At 39.8% G+C, this 17,997-nt stretch overlaps 1 pseudogene; it reads right to left on the bottom strand.

Moving 5' to 3' along the window:
- Nucleotides 1-15,613: 15,613 nt before the first annotated feature.
- The window catches only part of LOC122690582, a 35,638-nt pseudogene continuing 33,254 nt past the window's right edge, over nt 15,614-17,997 (bottom strand).

Genomic DNA, 17,997 nt, shown 5'->3' with positions numbered 1-17,997 from the left:
ATTAGCCTCCAACTAATAAAAATAATTGAAAAAAAAAAAAAAAGCAAGAGAATTCCAGGAAAACATCCACTTTTTCTTTATTGACAACACCACAGCCTTTGACTGTGTGGATCACAACAAACTGTGGAAAGTGCTTAAAGAGATGGGAATACCAGACCACCTGACCTGCCTCCTGAGAAATCTGTATGCAGGTCAAAAAGCAACATTCAGAACTGGACATGGAACAACAGACTAGTCCCAAACCGGGAAAGGAGTACATCAAGGCTGTATATTGTCACCCTGCTTATTTAACTTATAATATATTCTTGAAAATAACCTCAGATGAACACCTCTATATATGGTTAAAAGGATACATGAATGTGTACAATTACAATAAGGCCATTTGAGTCAACATGCATGGGCCAAATGATGATCATATGAAGTGAAGTGAAGCACACAGAGAAAGACAAATACCAAATGATATCACTTAAATATGGAATCTAAGATGCAATATAAATGAACATATGTATGAAACAGAAAAAAAAAAAAAACACTCATGGACATAGAGAACAGACTTGTGGCTTCCAAGGCAGAGAGACTTGGTGGAGGGATGGAGTAAGAGACTGGGGATTATATATATAAACTAGAGTATATGGAATGGACAGATTAGTTCCTACTGTAGAGAATAGAGAACTATATTCAGTATCTGATGATAAATCATAAAGAAAAAGAATATATATAGGACATCCATGGTGGTCCAGTGGCTAAGACCCCACACTTCCACTGCAGGGGATGCAGGTTCAATTCCTGGTCAGGAATTCCAGTTGAGCACATTGTAGCCATAAAAAGATTAAATAAATGGAGACATATCTATCTATCTATGTATATATACACACAATGTATGTAAGATATATATGTGTATAAATGAATCACTTTGTTGTAAAGCAATAATTCACACAACACTGTAAATGAACTATACTTCAAATAAAAAACAGACTGGGAAAAAAAGATGGGAGTATTTCATTGTACATAAAGTTTATATTTCAAAGAAAACTACTATAAATGAACATAACTCACTACTGAATGGCAGGCTTGCTAAAATACTTACAGAGATGCATACTGCAATTTGTCTGCAATTGCAATTTGCAATTGTCTGCAATTTGTCACAAAATGCACCAGGGAATAAGAGGGATTCAAGGATGGATAGAGGGATGGACACATGGATAATTACATGACAAAGGAATACCATAAAATGGTTACAGTAGAATCAAGGTGGGAAGTCTGTGTATTAGCTAGAAAAAAAATTTTCAACTTTGTGGAATGTCTGGAAATTTTTATAATAAAATATTCGGGAAAGTACAGAGCAAAGACCAATAAAAACCAAAATGCACATGAAGTATAATTCCAACTGTAGAAATATGGGCTGAACCATGATGGGGAGGAAATGGGGTAGAATGTGCACTGTGGTGAAAGTAATCATGGTTTTTGTTTACTTTTTCACACTCTGTGCACTGACCAAGTTCTTTTCCCAACAGCCACAGACTACATTCTCCATAATAAAAGTAGCATCACCTTCCCTCTGGCCCAAGGGAGACAGGCTTACTGGGCAGCATCATCGCCCTGCTTGTGCTTCCCTCCTCGTGACCTTGGCTCTGAGCACATGCTGGGGCTCCCTGAGTCCCCCAATCACAGCTCCAGAGACGTGTCCCTGTTGGCCTCACAGGGCCGAGCAAGCCTATGGCTGACTCATCTGTTTGAAGTCCCAGGTGCAGCTCCACCCGTCCTGGCTTCATCTTGGCCCATCATGGCACTACCCGCCTTCACTTACTTTTCTCTCTATATATATATACATATATGTATATTTCAGTGCAAAGTAAATAGTTTATTGAAAAGTACACATGGAAAGGCACACAGGTGAACTCAGAGTGAGTTGCCCGCCACCCTGTAATTCTTTTAGTGTACAACCTCTAGCACCCTGGAGTTTTCTCAGTTATTTAAATTTCTTAATTTAAGTGATCTTTGTCCAGAAGCTAAAAAGGGAAAATTTACACTGTGTGGTAAAATTCCTGTAAATAAATAATAAACAAGGAATTATAAAAAGACAGTTGAGAAATATTTGGAAGATAGCTGACAGAGGGCTCACTTACCTAATTTACGCAGAGTTAAAAAGTCAAAATAAGAAAAGAAGATGAAAAATCCAATAGAAGACAACCAGGAAGTAAACATATAGTATAAACTAATACAAATTACTCAAAAGAGGAAAAAAAAAGAAAAATTACCAAAGAACAGGAGGAAATGTTGAAACTAATTGGAAATAAAAGAAATTCAAGCCAAAGCAATAATGGAATACAATTTCTCACCATGCAATTTGTCATAATTCAATGAGACAGTTGAAAGACCAAATGTTTCCTCCAAATTGAGGATGAGGGATTGGAAAATGAGTGCTCATGCAGTGTTGTGAAAGCATAGAGTGATGCAACTTTCTGAAGGATAATTTGACATTAGCTAGTAAATCTGTAAATACATGGAGCCACTTAGCAAGACCCTGTTTGGGATTTACACTGCAGAAATATTTATGCAATTTCACCAAGATTATATGATGCCCAGTGCAATTTTTTCTCAGCATCCTAGAAAATCTCTTTGGTACCCTTGCCCACACTGCACTTCCCCCATGAAACCCCTCTTTCTCAGTTCCATTAGCAGAGATTGCTTTTGCCTCATCTAGAACTTCCTATAAATGGAGCCTACAGTATGTTCACATGTAGTTGCTTTACAATGTCCTGTTACTTTCTGCTGTACAGCAACCTAAATCGGCTGTGTGTGTGTGTGTGTACATATGCCCTATTTTTTAAATTTCCTTTGCATTTACGTCACCACAGAGCACTGAGGACAGTTACCTGTGCTACACAGGTAGTTCCTATTAGTCATCAAGGCACTATTCTCCAAAACATACAAACAGCTCATGTACTCAAGTATCAAAAAAAAAAAAAAACCTCAATCAAAAAACAGGCAGATATAAATAGATATTTCTCCAAAGACATAAAGATGAAGATAAAACACATGATATGAGGCTCAACATCACTAATTATTAGAGAAATGCAAATCAAAACTACAATGAGGTATTACTTCACACCAGTCTGAATAGCTATCATCAAAAATTCCAGAAAAAATAATTCATGGGGAGAGTGTGGAAAAAAGAGAACCCTCTTGCACTGTCAGTGGGCATGTAAATTGGTACAGCCAATATGGTGAACAGTATGGCAGCTCCTTTAAAAGTAAAATGGAATTACCATATTTCCTAGCAACCCCTCTCTTTTACATATTCCTGGAGAAAACCTTATTTCCAAAAGGTACATGAACCCCAATGTTCATCGCAGCACTATTTTCCATAGCCACGACTTGCAACATTTTAAAATCATAGCAACAATGCAAACACACACACACACACACAAAAACCAAAACATTGAAGCAAAGAGTCTCTAAACAGGGGGTCAAATTACTAGGCATTTGTAAAACTAGAAGCCTGAAGATAAGTAAACAAAGCAAGAATCACGTATCAGAACCAAGTTCTATGTTAGCATTCAAATAGCAGAAAAGATGATTTTATACTAAAAGAACTAGTGCACTCTCATCTTTTTATTTCCCCTTCCCAGAAACTCAGAATTCTGAGCCAATGGTATATGAAATCATGGGTGATTTTTTCTGTCTTTGTATTTTTCTAGCAACTTCACATTTTCTGTTATAAGCATGCATTAATTTTTTAAAAAGTTATACAGTATCATTTTCAACATATAAAGAAAACATCTGGTTTTTATAAATTGCATTCATGAGCACTCTTCTATTTCTCCACGAGAGGGCAGAATAATCACAGTATATGTTTATTCATACCCACATGTACTTATGAGAGAATACATCTGGATTTTATACATTACAATCAAAAGCATTCTTCTATTACTCCATGAGACGTCAGCATAAGCACAGTAAATATGCATTCATACACACATATACATATGAGTGATACCTTGGATTTTGTAAATTACATTCATTAGCATTCTTGTTTATCCTCGAAAGGGCATCATATGCACAGCAAATATTTATTCATACCCAAATATACATATGTGAGAACATCCGGATTTTATGAATTGCATTCATAACCATTCTTCTATTTCTCCACGACAGGGCAGCAAAGGTACAGTAAATATTTATTCATACCCACATACTTTGGCCACCTGATGTGAAGAGCTGACTCATTGGAAAAGTCCCTGATGTTGGGAAAGATTGAAGGCAGGAGGTGAAGTGGATGACAGAGAATGAGATGTTGGATGTCATCACCGACTTAATGGACATGAGTTTCGGTAAGCTCCAAGAGAGGTGATGGATAGGGAAGCCTGGTGTCCTACAGTGCATGTGGTCGGAAAGGGTCAGACATGACTGACTGAACTGAACTGACTGACATAAACATATAAAATACTAATACAGCTTCAAAATGGACATGCTATTCCAAGAGTGGTGTACTACACAAGTTTTCATAATGTATCTGGGAAAATAACCACAGATGAATACCTCTATGTATGGTTAAAATGGTACAAGAATCTGTACAGCTACAACAATAAGGCCATTTGAGTCAACATGCATGGACCGAGAGATGATCATACTAGCTGAAGTGAGGCACACAGAGAAAGACAAACAACAAACGATATCACATAAATGTGGAATCTAAGATATAACACAAATGAACACATGTATGAAACAGAAACACACTCGTGGACATAGAGAACAGACTTGTGGTTTCCAAGGCTGAGAGAATTGGGGGAGCAATGGAGTATGAGATTGGAGTTAAGAGATATAAACTAGAGTATATGGAATGGATTGACAAGCTTCTACTGTCAAGGGCAGAGAACTATATTCAGTATCCTATGATAAATCATGATGGAAAAGAGTATATATGGGACATCCCTGGCAGTTCAGTGGTTACGACTCCACACTTCCACTGCAGGGCATGCATGTTCAATCCCTGGTCAGGTAACTAACCCCACATGGTTAGAAGTGTAGCCAAAAGAACAAAAAAAGTAAAGATGAAATAAAAGAATGTGTGTGTGTGTGTATATATATATATATATATATATATATGTATATGTATATACACACACACCTTGTATATATACAATATATGTGTATAACTGAATCACTTTGCTATAAAGCAGAAAGGAAATGGCAAACCACCTCAGTATTCTTGCATTGAGAACCCCATAAACAGTATGAAAAGGCAAAAATATAGGACACTGAAAGATGAACTCCCCAGGTCGGTAGATGCCCAATATACTGGAGTATCTGGATACTGGAGTATCTCCCTACTGGAGATCAGTGGAGAACTAACTCCAGAATGAATGAACGGATGTAGCCAAAGCAAAAACAACACACAGGTGTGGATGTGACTGGAGATAGAAGCAAGGTTCGATGTTGTAAAGAGAAATATTGCATAGGAACCTGGAATGTTAGGTCCATGAATCAAGGCAAATTGGAAGTGGTCAAACAGGAGATGGCAAGAGTGAACGTCAACATTCTAGGAATCAGTGAACACAGATGGACCGGAATGGGTGAATTTAATTCAGATGACCATTATATCTACTACCCTTAGAAGAAATGGAGTAGCCATCATAGTCAACAAAGGAGTTTGAAATGCAGCACTTGGATGCAATCTCAAAAATGACAGAATGATCTCTCTTCATTTTCAAGGCAAACCATTCAATATCACAGTAATCCAAGTCTATGCCCTGACAAGTAACACTGAAGAAGCTGAAGTTGAATGGTACTATGAAGACCTACAAGACCTTTTAGAACTAACAGCCCAAATAGATGTCCTTTTCATGATAGGGGACTGGAATGCAACAGTAGGAAGTCAAGAAACACCTGGAGTGACAGGCAAATTTGGCCTTGGAGGACAGAATGAAGCAGGACACACCAATAGACTTTTGCCAAGAGAACTCACCGGTCATACAAACACCCTCTTCCAATAACACAAGAGAAGATTCTACTCATGGATTTCACCATATGATCAACACTGAAATCAGACTGATTGTGTTGTTTGCAGTCAAAGATGGAGAAGCTCTATACAACCAGCAAAAGCATGACCGGGAGCTGACTGTGACTCAGATCACAGTCAATAATGTGATGAACAATAATGAACTCCTTACTGCCAAATTCAGACTTAAATTGAAGAAAGTGGGGAAAACCACTAGACCATTCAGGTATGACCTAAATCAAATCCCTTATGATTATACAGTGGAAATGAGAAACAGATTTAAGGGACTAGATCTGATAGAGTGTCTATTTCATTGTATATTTCATTGTATGTAAAGTTTATATCCAAAGAAAATTGCTGTAAACAAACATGGCTCACTACTAAATGGCAGGCTTGCTGAAATACTTACAGAGAGACATACTGATGTCTGCAATTTACCAGAAAATGCACCAAGGAAAAAGGTCAATTGATGACTGGACAAAGGCATCGGTAAATGGATAGATACATGACAAAGGAAGTATTGTACGATTGTTACAAAAGCAGACCCTTACATATGCTGTCTATAAGATACCCACCTCATACCAAGGGACACATACAAAGTGAACATAAAGGTTTGGAAAAAGGTATTTCATGCAAATGGAGACCAAAAGAAAGCAGGAGTATCAATACTCATATCAGATAAAACAGACTTTGAAAGAAAGGCTGTGAAAAGAGACAAAGAAGGACACTACATAAGGATCAAAGGATCAAACCAAGGAGAAGATATAACAATTATAAATATATATGCACCCAACATAGGAGAAGCTCAATATATGTAATGCAAATGCTAACAAGTAGGAAAGGGGAAATTAACAGTAACACAATAAGAATAGAAGACTTTAATATGCCATTCACGCCTATGGATAGATCAACCAACCAGGAAATTAGCAAGGAAACACAAAGTTTAAATGATACAATGGACCAGTTAGACCTAATTGATATCTATAGGACATTTCACCTCCCCAAAAAAATGAAATTCACCTATTTCTCAAGTGCACACGGAACATTCTCCGGAATAGATCACATTCTGGGCCATGAATCTAGCCTTGGTAAAGTCAAAAAAATCGCAATCATTTCAAGCATCTTTTCTGATCACAATGAGTTAAGACTCTAATCAACTTCAGGAAAAAAACTATTAAACTATTAAAAATAAAAACATATGGAGGCTAAACAACATGCTTCTGAATAGCCAACAAATTACAGAAGAAATAAAAAAAGAAATCAAAATATGCATAGAAACAAATGAAAATTAAAACACGAGAAACCAAATCCTATGCCATTCAGTAAAGCACTGCTAAGGGGAAAGTGAGTGAAGTGAAGTCGCTCAGTCGTGTCCGACTCTTCGACTCTTTGCGACCACATGGACTGTAGCCTACCAGGCTCCTCAGTCCATGGGATTGTCCAGGCAAGGATCTTGGAGTGGGTTGCCATTTCCTTAGTTGATAGGAATAAAAGGTTACCTCAAGAAACAAAAGAAATGTAAAATGAACGACCTAACTTTACACCTAAAGCAACTAGAAAAAGAAGAAATGAAGAACCCCAGGGTTAGTAGAAGGAAAGAAATCATAAAAATTAGGGCAGAAAGAAGTGAAAAAAAAAAAAAAGCAGACGATAGCAAAATCAACAAAACTAAAAGCTGGTTCTTTGAGAAGATAAATAAGATATACAAACCATCAGCCAGACACATCAGGAAAAAAACAGAGAAGAATCGAATCAACAAAATTAGACATGGAAATGGAGAAACCACAACAGACAACACAGAAATACAAAGGATCACAAGAGACTACTATCAGCAGCTATATGAAAATAAAATGGACAACTTGAAAGAAATGGACGAATTCTTAGAAAAGTATAACCTTCCAAAACTGAACCAGGAAGAAATAGAAAATCTTCCCAGACCCATCAAAAGCACGGAAATTGAAACTGTAATAAAAAATCTTCGAACAAACAAAAGCCCAGGATCAGTTGGCTTCACAGGTGAATTCCACCAAACAGTTAAAGAGCTAACACCTATCCTACTCAAAGTCTTCCAAATAATTGCACAAGGCAAACTCACAAACTCATTTTATGAGGCCCCCATCACCCTAATCCCCAAACCAGAGAAAGATGCCACAAAGAAAACTATAGGCCAATATCACTGATGAACATACATGAAAAATCTTCAACAAATTCTAGCAAACAGAATCCAACAACATATTCAAAAGGTCAAACATTTATTCCAGGGATGCAAGGATTCTTCAATATTTGCAAATCAATCAATGTGATAAATTGCATTAACAAACTGAAAGATAAAAACCATATGCCTATCTCCATAGATACAGAGAAAGCCTATGACAAAGTTCAACATGCATTTATAGTAAAATGCTCCAGAAAGCAAGCACAGAAGGAACACAACTTAACATAATAAAAGTCATATATGATAAAACCATAGCAAACTTTATCCTCAAAGGTGAAAAATTTAAAGCATTTCCCCTAAAGTCAGGAAAAAGATAAGAGTGCCCACTCTCACTACTACTATTCAACATAGGTTTGGAAGCTTTAGCCTTAGCAATTAGAGAAGAGAAAAATGAAAGGGTATCCAAATTGGAAAAGAAGAAATAATATTCTCGCTGTTTGAAGATAACATGATCCTCTACACAGAAAACCCTAAATACACCACCAGAAAATTACTAGAGCTAATCAGTGAATACAGAAAATTTGCAGGATATAAAATTAATACCCAGAAATCCCTTGCATTTCAATACACTAACAATGAGAAAACAGAAAGTGAAATTAAGAAACAATCACTTTCAGCACTGGGATGAAAATAATGAAATACTTAGTAATAAAACTACCTAAAGAAACAAAAGGCCTATATATAGAAAATGTTAAAACACTGAGGAAAGAAATCAAAGGTGACACAAATAGATGGAGAAATATACCTTGTTTATTGATCTGAAGAGTCAACATAGTGATAATGAGTATACTACCCCAAGCAGTTGTAGATTGAATGCAATCCCCATCAAGCTATCAATGGTATTTTTCACAGAACAAGAACAAATAATTTCACAATGTGTACTGAAATACAGAAAACCTCAAATAGCCAAAGCAATCTTGAGAAAGAAAAATGGAAGAGGAGGAATCAACCTGCCTGCCTTCAGACTATACTACAAAGCTACTGTCATCAAGACAGTATGGTACTGGCACAAAGAGAAATATAAATCAATGGAACAAAACAGAAAGCTCAGAGATAAATCCACGCACCCATGGACACCGTATGTTTAACAAAGGATGCAAAAATATAGAATGGAGAAAAGACAATCTCTTAAACAAGTGGTGATGGGAAAACGGGTCTACCGAATGTAAAAGAAGGAAACTAGAACACTTTCTAACACCGTACACAAAAAATAAATTCAAAGTGGATGAAAGATTCAAGTGCAGGACTAGAAACTATAAAATTCCTAGAGGAGAACATATTCAAAATACTCCCTTACATAAATCACTGCAGGATCCTCTATGACACACCTCCCAGAGTAATGGAAATACAATCAAAATTAAACAATCTAATTGTTTAGACCTAATTAAACTTAAAAGCTTCTACACAACAAAGGAAACTATGAGCAAGGTGAAAAGACAGCCTTCAGAATGGGAGAAAATAATAGCAAATGAAGCAACTGACAAAGAATTAACCTTAAAAATATACAAGCAACTCCACACCAGAAAAATAAATGACCCGATCAAAAAATGGGACAAAGAACTGAAGAGACTTTTCTCCAAAGAAGACACACAAATGGCTAACAAGCACATGAAAAGATACCCAACATCACTCATTATCAGAGAAATGCAAATCATAACCACAATGAGGGATCATCTCCTGCTGGTGAGAATGGCTGCTATCAAAAAGTCTACAAACAATAAATGCTGCCGAGGCTGCAGAGTAAGGGAACCCTCTTAAATTGTTGGTGGGAATGCAAACTAGAATGGCCAGTATGGAGAACAGTGTGGGGATTCCTTAAAAATCTGGAAATAGAATTGCCAAACAACCCAGAAATCCCACTGCTGGGCATACACACTGAGGAAACCAGAGCTGAAAAAGACATGTGTACCCCAATGCTCATCGCAGCACTGTTTCCAATAGCTAATATATGGAAGCAACCTAGATTTCCTTCAGTATACACACAGAAAAAAAAAACTGTGATACATATGACTCAGCTATTAAAAAGAATGTATTTGAATCACTTCTAATGAGGTGGATGAAACTGGAGCTTATTATACAGAGGGAAGTATGTCAGAAGGAAAAACACCCATAGAGTATATTAACACATACATATGGAAATTAGAAAGATAGTAATGATGACCACATATGTGAGGCAGCAAAAGACACACAAATATAAAGGAGACTTTTAGACTCTGTGGGAGAAGGTCAGGGTGAGATGATTTGAGAGACTAGCATCGAAACATGTATATTACAAATGTGAAATAGATCCCCCGTCCAACTTTGATGCATGACATAGGGCAATCAAAGCCAGTGCACTGGGAAAACCCTGAGGGATGGGATGGGGAGAGAAGTGGTAGGGGTTTCAGGATGGGGAAGACATGTACACCCATGGCTGATTCAACTCAATATATGGCAAAAATCACCACAGTACTGCAAAGTAAGTAGACTCCAATTAAAATAAATACATTAACTTAAAAGAAAAAGACCCATGTAGATGCTGTCTACAAAAAACCCACTTCAGACCTAAAGACACATATAGGCTGAAAGTGATAGGATGGAAATATTTGCAATGCAAATGGGAATCAAAAGAAAGATGGAATAGCAATCCTCATATCAGACCTTAAACTAAAGAAGATTACAATAGATAAGGAAGGACACTACATAGTGATGAAGGGATCAATACAAGATGAAGGCATAGCAATTGTAAACATGTTTGCCCCCAACATAGGAGCACCTCAATACATAATACAAACACTAAGAGACATTAAAAGAGAAACTGAAGTAAAAGAACAGTAGTCAACTTTAACACCTCACTCACACCAATGGACAGATCATCAAAACATAAAACTAATGCAGAAACACATGTCTTAAATGATACATGAGGTGAGATGAATCTAATTGATATCTTCAGGAGATGCCATCCAAATGAAGAATAATACACCTTCTTCTCAAGTGCACAGGGAACATTCTCTAGGATAGACCACATCTTGGGGCCCAAATCAAACCTCAGTAAAATTAGCAAAATTGAAATTGTATCAAGCATCTTCTCTGACCACAACACTATGAGACTAAATATTAATTAGAAGAAAAAAGAAAACTGTAAGAAACACAAACACATGGAGATTAAACATCACGTTTCTAAATAACCAACAGGTTACTGAAGAAATCAAAATGGAAATCAAAATTTTTCTAGAATAAAATGACAATGAAAACATGACAACTCAAAATCTATGTGATACAGGAAAAGAAGTTATAAGAGGGAAGTTTGTAGCAATAGAATCCTAACTTAAGAAACAAGAAAAGCACCGAATAGACCACCTCAATTGTCTCCTAAAACATCTGGTAAAGAGGAACAAAAAAAAAACCCAAAATTAGTACATGGAAAGAAATCATAAAGATCTGAGCAGAAATAAATGAAAAATAAAGAAACAATAGCAAAGATTAATAAACTAAAATCTGGTTCTTTGAGAAGATAAACAAAGTTGACAAACCTTTAACCAGACTCATCAAGAAAAAAAGAGAGAAGAATCAAATCAATAAACTTAGAAATGAAAAAGGAGAGATTACAACAGAAAATGCAGACATACAAAGAATTATAAGAGACTATTATGAACAACTCTATGGCAATAAGATGGATAATCTGGAAGAAATGCACAGAGGCTTAGAAAAGCTCAATCTCCCAAGACTGAACCAGGAAGAAATAGAAATTATGAACCACCCAATTACAAGCTCCAAATCGAAGCTTTGATCAAAAAATTCCCAAAAGACAAAAGCTCAGGACCAGATTGCTTCACAGGTGAATTATATCAAACATTCAGAGATGAGCAAATGCATATCCTTCTAAAACTCTTTCAAAAAAACTGCAGAGGAAGGAACACTTCCAAACTCATTCTACGAGGCTACCATCACCCTGATACCAAAACCAGACAAAGACAAGATCAAATAAGAAAACTACAGGCCAATATCACTGATGAACATAGATGATGAACATAGATTTAAAATTTTTAAATTATTAAATTAAAAATAAATAAAGTTTAAAAAGAAATAAACTAAAAAAGGAAAAAAACGTTGAAATAACTCAAATGTCCATCAACTGGCGATCAAATAAATAAAACATGAAATACAAAATTATTTGGCCATCAAATGAATGGAGTTCTTATATAAGCTATAACATGGTAGAGCTCAGAAATGATTATGCCAGTTAGTAAAGCCAGGAACAAAAGGCTTTCTATTCTGTTCTTGTGAATGCGTATGTCTCAGATAAGGTAATTCTCTAAAGACGTAAAAAAGAGGAGTGAGTGCAAGGGTGCACATGAAGGGGGAAGTGGAAAATGTTTGCCAACTGGAGAGTGTTTCCCATTGGAGTGATGAAAATATTCTAGAATGAGGCTGTGGTTATGGTTATTCAACCTATGAATAAGTTACAAATCAATGAATTATATGGCTTAACTAGTAAATTCATGGTACAGGTACAACATGTCAATAAATCAGTTTTTTTAAACTACTGAAATTAACTTCTATATCCAGGAATATTATCCTTCAAAAACAAAGGAGAAGGAGATATTCTCATATGAACAAAAAATTGGGGAATTCATTCTCAGCAGATACCTTGTCTGTAAGAAATGTTAAAAGAAGTTATTTACACAGAGTAAGATGATACTGAAGAGAAATTATGAGTTAAGAAAGACTGTTATGTTGAATTTTGACAGAAAACAACAAAACTCTGGAAAGCAATTATCCTTCAGTGAAAAATTAATTGAAAAAAAATGAAGGCAAATTGAAATGAAGGGGTTTTTTTCTTATTATTAATTGGTTAAAGATAAATGCTTCTTTGGGCTTCTCCATCTTTGTTTTTCACTGATTATGAATCTTCATAATTAAAGTGTGTTTCATGTATACAAGATCTAGTTTCACTCAGTGGTAAAAAATCCACCTGCAATGCAGGAGCTGTAGCAGATGTCAAGTCCATCTCTGGGTCAGGAAGATCCCCTGCAGGAGAGCATGGCAACCCGCTCCAGCATTCTTGCCTGGAGAATCCCTGTGAACAGAAGAGACTGGTGGGCTTACAGTCCATGGGGTGGCAAAGAGCTGGACACGACTGTGCAAGTAAACAACAGCAGACACATATTCCTAACAGAAACTCTGAAGATACTAAAAATAGATGAGAAAATTCTCGGCCTAAACAAAGCAAAACAAACAAACAAAAAACCTAGATTGTAGAGCTGAATTATAAAAGGTTTTAGGCACTAAAATGTCTCCCAACAGTAGTTTAAACACTGTGTTCCACACAAGAGAGAGGAGTAATTTTTAATACTCACTCAATAGAAAAATATTCTATTTACATTCATAAATTAAAGGAAATGAAAATGTCCAGAAAACAAACATAGTATAAAATCTACTGATCATTTTATATCTAATTAAGACTGTAAAACTGTAAGGGAATTTTTAAGAAAACAAATGTCTGTGAAAGTTTAAGCAGCCCCCAATGAAAAGAGTTGAACACGACTGAGTGACTGAACTGAACTGAAGCAGTCCCAATGAATGTAATTTTACTCTCTTTTTTTCCATAGGCTCAAAATAATTGACAATTACAAACGAATTTCACTTTAAAACATATTTTTCAATTTCAGCAGGATATTTTCTATTCAAATATAACATTTTTCAAGCTAAAAAAGTTTGTACCTTGCAGCGAATATTTTGTTTCACTGACTTAGACATAAATAAAATCACATTGTATGTCTTTACCTTGACCATCTTTGTGGTATCATTGTGTATTTAGAATCAACTGTTTGAATGTGGGGTCTGTGAAGTTCTCGGGTCACATACTGTTGAAGCCTAGCTTGAAGGATTTTGAGCATTACTTTGCTAGCACGTGAAATGAGTGCAGTCGTGTGGTAGTTTGAACATTGTTTGGCATTGCCCTTCTTTGGGATTGAAATGAAAACTGACCTTTTTCAGTCCTGAGGCCACTGCCAAGTTTTCCAAACTGGCTGGCCTATTGAGTGCACCACTTTAACAGAACCATCTTTTAGGATTTGAAAGAGCTCAGCTAGAATTTCATCACCTCCACTAGCTTTGTTTGTACTGCTGTTTTCTAAGGCCCACTTGACTTTGCCCTCCAGGATGCCTGGCTCTGGGTGATTGATCACACCATCGTAGTTATCCAGGTTAATAAGATGTTTTTTGGTTTTTTTTTTTTTAATAGTTCTTCTGCGTATTCTTGCTACCTCTTTTTAATCTCTTCTGTTTTAGGTAGGCCCATAACGTTTCTGTCCTTTATTGTGCCTGTATTTCATGAATGTTCCTTGGCATTTCTAATTTTCTTGAAGAGATCTCTAGTCTTTCCCATTCTATTGTGTTCCTCTGTTTCTTTGCTTTATTCAATTCCCTTGTGAGTATACATTGGAAGTGACAAATAGACTCAAGGGTTAGGCCTAACACACAGTACCAGAAGACCTATGGATGGAGGTTCCTAACATTGTACGGGAGGTGGTGATCAAAACCATCCACAAGAAAAATAAATGCAAAAAGGCAAAGTGATTGCCTGAGGAAGCCTTACAATAGATGAGAAGAGAAGAGAAAGACAAAGCAGACACGGAAAGATGTAGCCACCTGAAGGCAGAGTTCCAAAGACTAGCAAGGAGAGATAAGGAGGCCTTCTTAGGTGGGCCACCAGGGAAGCCCCTTATCTAATAAAAGGGATTTCTCAGCGGGATGGCAAAGCGCTCAGTCCCCTCCTATGGACACTGCCAAAATGCCTCCCCCGCATTCCCAGCTGGGGGTCACCGTCTGCCACTCTCAGTGCCCAGGGGGAGGGGGGAACCCCACCCTCTCCCATCGGGAACCCACGGACCGGGTGTGTCTCCCTGAGGATGTGATCGTACAAATTATGCACTCACCTTTAATCATCATCTCACACACTGCATTCGCTGAGAGACACAGAGGACCGAAGAGACCATGGACCCTGCCACCTGGCCCCACCTCTGCAGTCACCAACATTCATTGGAAGGGTGGACGGATGACCAGCCCCGCAGGACAGGGCTGAGAATAGCCTCCACGATGCCCAGCTTCTAAAAGCCCCGTCTGTCAGCCCCTAGGTGGCTTCCAGTTTAGGCTGGTGACGTCACAGGACGTGACTGAGACGCACCCTCCGCGATACCCAGCTCCACTCACGCGCCGTCCGTAGGCCTCAAAGCAGCTTCCGGTTCAGCCCAGTGACATCACAGGATGCGAACGAGGAGCGGCCTCCGCAACGCTCAGCCAGTCAGTGCGCCGTCCGTCAGCCCCGAGGTGGCTTTCGGTTCAGGCCGGAAACATCACAGCGCGTGACTGTGATGCAGCCTCCGCGATGCCCAGCTCCACACATGCGCCGTCCATCAGCCCCGAAGCAGCTTCCGGTTCAACCCAATGTAGTCGCCAACAAACCCGTCGGCCCAGATGAAGTCGCCTGCGATGGTGTTGGTACAGCTGACGGCCGACCCCAGTCACTGGCCCCACACCCACGCGCAAAGGTAGGGGAGCCCCCACTGGGTCAGCTTCTCCAGGGACCAGGCCGGGTGGACGAGGACAAACTCCAGGTTCTCCGTGAGGTTGATGCTGGCCATGGACAGCCTGCCTGGGACAAGAGAGGGGCTGCTGTTCTTGGTGCCAGCTGTGGGGTCAGCCGCCCACGTGTGCAGTCACTAACCCACGGAGTCATGTGGCCAACCAAACCATGTGGTCATCGACTCACATGGTCACCCCCCATGGGGTCACTACCCCATGCAGTGATCCCTCCACGTGGCCACCAACCCACATGGTCACCCACCCATGGGGTCACTAACATGCGAGGTCATGAGGTCACCTGTCCACATGATTACCCACTCACACCATCACCCACCTGCATGGTCACCCACCCACGTGGTCACCAACCCACAGGGTCTTTCGCCCATGTGACCAGTAACCCATGGGGTCACCTGCCCACCCAGTCACCAAGCTGTGCCATCACCCACTCAGACTCTGGCCTCCACAGCAGTCAGAGATTCAGATGTCTGACAGAGACCAAAGTTCAGACGGCGGGGGCTCACAGGGGTTTTGACTCACAAATTTCTCCTGTTCCAGAGGGCAGGCGGGCTGGATAGTGACCCAGGAGATGTCCACATCCTGACCCCGTGTGGTTCTCACAATAATGTCCGCATGGATGTTCACATCCTGTTTACATCCTGACCCCCTGTGCTGGACACAGTAACATCCCCAAGAATGTCCACGCCCTGGTCCCCATGTGGTGAACAGAATAATGTCCCCTAATACATCCTGTTCCATTTCTCCTCTTGAACCCAAAACCAGCCCCATTCGCTAGGACTTGCGTGTGACCAGTTGTCCTGGTGTGAAGGCGGCACTCACCTGGGTGGCTGCAGCTCTTCATGTGCTCCAGGTAGTGGATGAGGTCCAGGGCTTCACCTGGTTCCCCCACCAGTAGGGGATACTGGGCCACAGTTCTTCATGCTGACTCATGGATGCCTCGTCCTTGTATGACAGGATGACCTGCTGTTCCTGGGACCACAGCTAGCACAGAGTTGGCACCTCTTGTGGGTTGAATCATCCAGGTACCCATGAGACTTGTTCACAGGGGTTATTGGGGTGCTGTGTGACACGATGTGTCAGTTATTGGGGGTGTCCCAGAAGCTACAGTGGTGTGTGGATTATTAAGGGTCTGTGAGCAGTGATGGCTGGACAGTGACCCAGGAGATGTCCACATCCTGGGTTATTGGGTTCTCTGTGAGAAGAGACAGTCATGGGTGGAATAATGGCATGTCTGAGTAGAGACACTAGTGGGTAGATTACTGGGGTGTCTGAGTGGAGATGGTGATGGGTGGGTTATTGGGGTGTCTTGAGCAGTGATTGGTAGATTTTTGGGGTGTTCGAGTGGAGACAGTGGTGGGTAGATTACTTGGGTGTCTTGAGCAGTGATGGGTCAATCATTGGGGTGCCTGAGTGGAAACAGGTGTGGATGGATTATTGGGATTCCTGATAGGAAACAGCGGGTGGATTACTGGGGCATCTCGAGGCATGATTGATCAATTTGGGGAGTGTCTGAATAGAGATCAGGCAGGGTGGATTATTGGGGGTGCCTGTGACCAGTGATGGGCTGGTTACTGGGGTGTTTGAGTGGAGACAGTGGTGGGTGGATTACTGGGGTCTCGTGAATGGTGTCATCAGGTGTCTGAATCAGCCTCATGCAGTGAGCAGATAGTCTGATTACAGTGAATCCTAGTGCTCCCGCTGCCAAGAGCATGGGGAGCCTTTGGCCCCTGCTCACCCCACGGGGACACAGCATGTCCCCAGAGATGTTCTTGATGCAGCCCATCAGGTACTCATGCAGGTCCTCGATCATGCCCTCAAAGTTCCTGTATGCCAGGATAACCACCTCCAGGGGTTGGTTCTCCAGCCACGCTGATATCTCTGTGAGGGTGTTCTGGGCGGGGGTGGAGGAGAGGGGCCTTGTAGTGAGAGACAGGGGCGTGGGTGGGGACTCCCCCCAGCACAGCCACTCTACAGACGGGTTGGGGGGTCCTGACACACAAAGACATAAAGCATGGCGCCTGGTCCCATGGGACCCAGCCTCTCCTGAGTGGCAGTGGGGAGCCGTGGCATTGCTCTGGTGTGTGTGTGTATGTGTTTGTTTGTGTGCATATGTACATGCTCCTGTAGGTACGGGTGACCACGCATGTGTGCATGTGTTTAGGGTCTGTGTGTGCACAGATATGCATGCGTGTGTGTT

The sequence above is a fragment of the Cervus elaphus genome, chromosome X (assembly GCF_910594005.1).
Source record: "Cervus elaphus chromosome X, mCerEla1.1, whole genome shotgun sequence".
Taxonomy (NCBI): domain Eukaryota; kingdom Metazoa; phylum Chordata; class Mammalia; order Artiodactyla; family Cervidae; genus Cervus; species Cervus elaphus.
Note: the sequence above shows the minus strand (reverse complement) of the source record. Positions and strands in the feature narration are given on the sequence as shown.